Source organism: Lottia gigantea (genome assembly GCF_000327385.1).
Source record: "Lottia gigantea unplaced genomic scaffold LOTGIsca_154, whole genome shotgun sequence".
Taxonomy (NCBI): Eukaryota; Metazoa; Mollusca; class Gastropoda; family Lottiidae; genus Lottia; species Lottia gigantea.
The window spans coordinates 21,054-28,248 of record NW_008707862.1 but is presented as its reverse complement, the minus strand read 5'-3'; positions in this window follow the sequence as shown (position 1 = coordinate 28,248).

The following is a 7,195-nucleotide window of genomic DNA, read 5'->3' as shown; positions in this document are numbered from 1 at the left end:
TTAGTGTCATAGGTCAAATTTTCGCTTTTGTTGAAAATTGCCACATAGCCTATAGCTCTTTCTTCGACCCAAGTTCTCATATAGTTCTACTTATTCTATAGGATTCAATTGAAAATATCGGGTCGTTATGAGGGCATACACCAATTTTAGGTCTTACTGCTTAATCGACAATTAGTACTCTCCGTTTTAATTAAAATTCAGTTTGATCAAGTAGATATACATGATATATATATTTTCAAGTATGATTTATAATGTTTTGATAGTGAAAATTTTGCATACTGTCCCTTTAATATAAATGTACTGACTGTAATAACAATGCAATATAAAATAAGGAAAAACCTATTCGAATGATCAATCGAACATATAAATAGCCAAATGACTAAATGACTATATATAATCTTACTTAACACATATTTCTCCAAATAGGAAGTGGTATTATTGTTAGTTGACGGGTGTTATCTGAAAACATGTTTTTTATTTACAAACTAACAATTGTGTACACACTTAAGTGCAACCTATATATCTTAAGTTAAATCATGAAATATTTCTGTTATTGCAACGCATGAATTATGAATAATACCAAAATATCATGAAATGTTTCTGTTATTTAACAACAAGTAGTCTGTATTATACCAGATAAATCATGAAACAATTCTGTTATTTAAACAACACGCAGTCTGTATTATACCAGATAAATCATGAAATACTTCTGTTATTGAAACAACAAGCGGTCTGTATTATACCAGATAAATCATGAATACTTCTGTTATTTAAACAACAAGCAGTCTGTATTATACTAGATAAATCATGAAATGATTCTGTTATTTAAACATCAATTGTAGTCTGTTTTATACTAGATAAATCATGAAATATTTCTGTTATTTAAACAACAAGTGTAGTCTGTTTTATACCAGATAAATCATGAAATATTTCTGTTATTTAAACAACAAGTGTAGTCTGTTTTATACTAGATAAATCATGAAATATTTCTGTTATTGAAGCAACAATTGCAGTCGGTATTATACCAGATAAATCATGAAATGTTTCTGTTATTGAAACAACAAGTGTAGTCTGTATTATACCAGACAAATCATGAAATATTTCTGTTATTTAAACAACACGTGTAGTCTGTATTATACTAGATAAATCATGAAATATTTCTGTTATTTAAACAACAAGTGTAGTCTGTATTATACTAGATAAATCATGAAATGTTTCTGTTAATTAACAACAAGTGTAGTCTGTATTATACCAGATAAATCATGAAATATTTCTGTTATTGAAACAAAAAGTGTAGTAGGTATTGTACCAGACAAATCCTGAAATGTTTCTGTTCTGTATTGACAAATCATGAAATATTTCTGTTATTGAGACAACAAGTGTAGTCTGAATTGTACCAGACAAATCATGAAATGTATCACCTTTTGGTCTGATATAATTTCTACGAATTGATCTTCAAGAGCCTTATGACACTTGTAACCTTCAAGATATGCTTATTACTTACTTGAAGATACAGACTGTAGTAAACACATCATCAGCACTACCAAAACCATCTTAATATCTTTGGTCCCAACCATTTTGTCGTCTTACTCCTTACTCCGTATTTAATTAAGTTCCTTGACGAAAGTGTCACAATATAATTTATTTTTACTATAGATTTCGTCTCATTTCAAGATTCGAACGGTTTCCTTAATGTGTATATCTATCTACCTGGTTACCATGGAAACGTTATAAAATCTATGAAGCACTGAAGGGTTTTAATCTATTAGAAACTGTTTCATTACTAATAATCGTTCTGGAATTGTCACGTGGGGTTTGGACAAGGAATCAACACACTAAATCTTGATAAATAAGCTATAAGAAGAAATTGAGAATGGAAATTCCTCCGGATCGCGATTCCGAAGTTTTTAATTCACCAATAAATCGCAAATGGTGGATGTTTTTTACAGTTCTTAAATGAGCAGCCAAAAGTAAAATCATTTAATATTTTGCTACAAGAAGTCACACGAAAACTTTAAACGTTCAAATTCATTTCATTTAAATAAGAACACTCCTTGAGCAATAGCGCATGTTAAATTGAAAAGTCGTTTATTCAAAGTATTTCCGACAGACGATCCTGTTATTAATGCAGTCCTGGTAACCGATTGAACAGCAATGTTTCAAGTAGAATAGTCACAGTCAATTCCACTCGATAATATTTCCTACTTATAAGAATAAAACATCAAGATATTTCGAATCAATGCTCAGCCTTGGGCGTTTACCGTTTCTTGCTTTCTTAATCCGATTTTTAATAAATCCGTTCCAGTAATCCAGATGTCATTTGTTATTTGTATCATTAAATTTTGAAAAGTGTATTTCGAAATTTTATTTATATCTAAATTTTTGGATTATCAATCTGCAGCTCACAAAATATTCGTTTTCGTAGTAACGTTTCTAAAACATCCACTAATCCCGAAATTAACGAAAGCCTCCATCAGCGATTTTGGCACATCCATCGACTGTAAACACCAAAACAATTGCAATATTTTTTTTAAAAATTATAAGTTCAGTCATTCCCAACTATTACACAGCTCTTTAATCCGTTGTCACACAAAAGTATTTGCGACTAGTCCGATTTCGTTCATTAATATTTAATAAAAAAAAAATGGTAATAATCCAAATTTTAAATAAATCCTTTATATAGTATCTAATGATTAGATATTATAATCACGAGAAATAGAGAAAATTGGAAGTCATGTATTGAAGGGATCGATATTAGTTGTGACAACCATTCACTCTGTCATATCAAACATGCAATGGGTAGATAGGTGTCAATACTTGGCGACATTTCTATTGGACTTCAGCGTACGTATGAATTGTGTGGTTTATCAAAGCGCTGGCGAATATAGTCCTTAGTAAAAGTATTGTATGTGGAAATTGTCCATTAAAGTGAATTTAGGGGCACTAGTGACTTAACTAAACGGTCAGTTCCGTTTACAGGAAAAATAATTGGTGTGGCGCTAGGCAGTGTATGCTTACCCTTTAGACACCTGATAGCACTTTTCATTATGAAATACTGACTTATGACTGATATACTTCCTCATGTTAACAGTTCATAATGTGGTTTGGATTTCGGGTTGTGGTTCGGATCGTCAGTCTTCACAAGCTATTACGAACTTCATCTTATTGTTTGTTCACTTTCTGTCCAGCGAGACCCAGATTCGCTGGCATTAACCAATGAAATTGCCGCATTTACATTCTTCCGAGATACAAAAATAGTGGCTATTGCAGTCAAGGTATAAGACGAAATTTGTATCAGCTTGACATTTTGCAGATGGTATTGGGTATATTACTCCGCATGTGTATTCCGAAACGAGTTCAATACAAGTATTATTTCACGGTATATAGGTAATATATATATATATATATATATATATAGGTAATTCTATTGATGATTAGAAACGATTTAGTTTGAAGTTAAAGAAAGGAATGCGAGTGAAAAACTGAATATTTTCTATAACAATAGTAATGTGTAGTAGGATTATACAGTGACTAGGGTCTGTCGTCAATAAACATTGCCCATGAATGAAAGTATGAATAATGACGTTAATAGCACTGATCATTACTACCCTATTTAAATACACATCTAAACACATTAGTAGGTGAATAAAAACTTAAGGTAAAGTAAGATTTACGCCTTTGATTGCATGAATTTGAAAAAGGTTAATCGTACCTCCTTGGATTACTATGGGAGTATACAGAGGCCAATTAAACATTTGATGTACTGATATGACCTACATTGGACTCACCATTTTCGGAGGTTGAGATGGGCCTTTAATACTCGTAAAAATACCCTAGTTCGTTTTGTTGATAAGGTTTATGATGGGAAATACGGTATACGGATAATTTTTGATTTTTCAGTTCTTAACCTTTCTACATTATGTCTTGAAAAAGGCGAGTCGTTAATGTAATTTTCAAACAGGGATATATGGATACACATGGCTAAGAAGGCTAAAATTTCGATGGTAAGCAGTGAACACGTTGTATTCCGTCTTGTCACGGTTCTCACGGTAAGCTAGGTGAACGATAGCCGTTTCGTTACGGTGCGTCCTGATGTGTTACTCTTTGTATGCCGGAGCAATACGGCACGTTGAGTTCTGCTACGTTTAGACATGTATAAACCATGAGGAACTTAGCACAACCTAACAAAACTTGGATACGGAGACCAAAATCCCACGGCGCAATACGTTTCGGGCAAATTGTACTGTGGCCGCATGTTTGTACGATTAGAAATTTCTTGGTGTCCATTAAATTGCAATGGCAGGGGAATATATAAACCTTGCTCGATGTGCTTTACAAATATTTTTTCCATTATATAACACGCTATAAAATATATCTCGGAATCTCAGATCGACTGAAATGATAACCATTGATTCAGTTCGAATGAGCCATCTAATGGCATTTAAGAATTTCTTTCCGTTCTAAAATAATTAAACGCTTTTATTGGTGATAAAATATGTATACTGAACAATAAATAAGTAAGAATTATTAGATATTGATTAATACAGAATAATAAATATATTTTATTGACTAAATGACTATAACAACTTTCAGCAACCTGTTTACCACCAGATGTTTCGCTTACTCGTTTACATTTTATATTAACCTTGAACACTAATATTTAAATTTCGGGGAAGGGAGGGTTTGATTCTCCCAAATGTACAGGCCTAGGGTGGAGCAGACACTTTATTTAGAAATTAGGATTAAGGGTCTTGATATTGGGTTTTCTTCTGATCTTATTCTGATCTGAAATTAGAAAAAATAACTCGCCCGATGGGCGAGAAGTATAGTATCTGTTATGTACTGATTGTTTTTAGTTTACTATGAACAATATTATCATTTAAGTTCTTATTTTTTGAATATGCAACTATCATTTTCTGCTTATAGACATGGGGGAATTTCTCTTGAAGGCTCTTATAGTGGGCATGAACTATCTTGCTTGCTCGATGGCTGGTTGTATTAAACGGGACAACAAAGGGTGCTATGCCTACATTATGATGAATATTTAGTCCTATATGTCTTGCTGTATTCAATGTCTCAATCCAATGGGCTTCCCTAGATTGACGGAATTTGGTAGTTTCATCTTCGGGCAAGTCAAATATTTAAAGATACGTTATGTCGTAGACAAACACATCTTCCTTTTTCGAACTGTGTCTAATACCTTGACTGCAAACTTACCTTTCTTGTATCACAGAAGTTTTTAAATTTAGCAGATTGATTGGCTCGTACGTTAGCGTAATCAGTCAATCAGAGCCCTCGACAAAATACGCGGCTCTGATTTGTTGTATTCGATGTTGTACAATCCAATCAATAATTAAGTGGGAGTTTGTTATATTCTTTTGATTTGGTGGAGTTCTATATTATATGGCACTGTAGGTGGCCTATTTTGTCAGATCCTCTCTCTGTGTTGATGTAATTGTTGCATATTATTATGCCTCATCGAGTCCAAACCACAGCCCATTCATTATACTTCCTCGAGACCGTGATAATACACGTGAGAAACACTACGTATTCATAGCTGAATATTGTCCAATCAAAATTGGCCCTGCTGTCTTGCTGGTAAAATTTCAGCCAATCAATACAAATCACTCGTTATGAAGGTTTGTTCTACCGATCTGATTGGTCAGATTTGAGCAGCACTAATCTCATTTCCACGCCAAAAAAATGAAAGTCGAAGGAAAGATTAGTTTAATACTGGTTAATAAGACCATGTCAAAACCCGTATTCGGGATACGATGATTACGCCTGTGAAGTTTTTTGAATATTTCCTTGAAGTTTTTGAAAACGTATAGCTTAACAATGTTGTTTGTAAAAACACAATGACAACATCGTTGGGTTGGAATGTACGCACACAAAAAATTACAAAATCTTAAAAAAGGAATGCAAAAGTTTATTCTAGTTCAATATTCTATAATTGTTCAATGTTTTCTATTTGTGTTTTGTTTTTTATTGGCTCACAGTACCATTAGAGCTAAACCACAAATCAAATTTTTGATTTTATTTTCTTACTGTCAGCGGTTACACTTTTTGTTCGGAATTCTGGTTTCACCAAAGCGAATTTTTTTAAAGATTTTATGTCCATTCTAAAAGTTAGTATCCCATTAACCGTTGCGATGCGCTTATTTGAAAGACATTGCAGTATTATTCATCTCGTAGAATTTCATAAGCTCTAGCTACTTGTAGAACAGTAGCTTCTTCAAACATTCGACCAACAATCTGCATACCAACAGGAAGACCATCAGAAAAACCAGTACTAATAGTCAGCGCTGGATGTCCTGACAGATTAGTTGCTTTCAGGTTTCCTGTAAAATTACTTGTACGACTTTGGTATTTCTCTGGAATATAATTGAAGATTATTCGTACACAATACAGTATTTAAGTTGTAAGCTGCCTCCTCCCCCTTTCTTCCCTTGTTAAAAGGCAAAGGTAATATACGACAATGTTAGTTATATAATACTTTGAAGATAAACCAAATTAGTACGATATAGCAGATATTTCTGATTAGTTAATTAAAGGTATGGGTGCTATAAATGATTCTGGAATTTCGGAATAGGTGCAAAGGAAACGTTCATTTAGAAAGAATGTGCAAGTGACATGCAGAAAGACTTCTTTACGTGCTCCAAATATTAAACATGGTGAATGGTGGATGGAATCGTAGTATAATGCACAGTTTTCTTTAAAGGCCATACTTCGCCATTTCGGGGGTTGATTAAGATCATGAATATGTAAATATTCTTCAAAAGTCCCAGGACTGCTTGAAAATCACATAATTCCTTCAAAAATACCTCAATCTAGTAATTTTACTTTTTATTTCTATACAAAATGTCCTTCTATATATGTCAGAGTTGCAAAAAAAAGACGAGTCGTCATTTTAGCGTTCAAACGTGGATAATTCTGGACACACCTGGATTCGAAGGCTCGAATTTCGACGGTGAGCTGTGGACACTATTACTGATTGGCTTAGCTAAAAAAACCATCCCATTTCTGACATTAAGGTACGATTGGTCAAAAAAATGTCCCTTTAACAAATCACCGAAAATAGAACTCTTTGCTTGCGATAGACACAACTTACTGTTAACCATTTGAATGGGTGATTGGTTGATCATAAAGAATCCGGAATTAAATTTTTCTAAACCAATAAATGAGAACAACCAAT